Source organism: Cariama cristata, unplaced genomic scaffold (assembly GCF_000690535.1).
Source record: "Cariama cristata isolate BGI_N322 unplaced genomic scaffold, ASM69053v1 scaffold1677, whole genome shotgun sequence".
Taxonomy (NCBI): domain Eukaryota; kingdom Metazoa; phylum Chordata; class Aves; order Cariamiformes; family Cariamidae; genus Cariama; species Cariama cristata.
The window spans coordinates 2,723-3,645 of NW_009626858.1; positions in this window are offsets into that span (position 1 = coordinate 2,723).

A 923-nucleotide genomic window follows, 5' to 3' on the forward strand; every position below is an offset into this window, starting at 1 on the left:
AGCGCCCGTGCCAGCTCCGGCACGGTGCCGGTGAAACCGTGGTCGGTCGATTCAAGGGCTTCCACGATCCGAATCACGGAGTCCATGTGGCGTGGGGGGAGACCTGGGGAGGGGACAGGGAGGTGGGAAGGGAATGAAGGGGCACCCATGGGTGCAGGAGGGGCTGGAGCACCCCAGGGTGGGTGAGGGTGCTTGGGGTGGGGTGACTGCACCCAAAACAAGGTGAAAGGACCCAAAACAGGGGGGGAAAGCACCCAGAAAAGGGGTGAAGGCACCCAAAAGAGGGTGAGAACACCCCCAAAAGAAGACAAAAGCACCCAAAGCAGGGTGAGAGCACCCATCCCAGGATGAGAGCACCCAACCGAGGGTGGGAGCACCCAAAGCAGGATGAGAGCACCCACAAAAGGAGGACGGCACCCAACCTAGGGTGAGAGGGTGAGGGCACCCCGCCCAGGATGAGAGCACCCAACCGAGGGTGGGAGCACCCAACCCAGGGTGGGAGCACCCAAACTAGGGTGACTGCACCCGGAAAAGGACAAACGCACCCAAAATCAGGACAAAAGCACCCAAAGCAGGATGAGAGCACCCAACCCAGGGTGAGAGCACCCAGAAAAGGAGGACGGCACCCAACCCAGGGTGGGAGCACCCATCCCAGGATGAGAGCACCCAAAACAGGGTGAGAGCACCCACAAAAGGACAACCGCACCCCAAACCAGGGGGAGAGCACCCAAAATCAGGACAAAAGCACCCAAAGCAGGATGAGAGCACCCAAAGCAGGGTGGGAGCACCCAAAACAGGGTGAGAGCACCCAGAAAAGGACAACCGCACCCCAAACCAGGACAAAAGCACCCAAAGCAGGATGAGAGCACCCAACCCAGCGTCAGAGCACCCAAAGCAGGATGAGAGCACCCAACCCAGGGGCA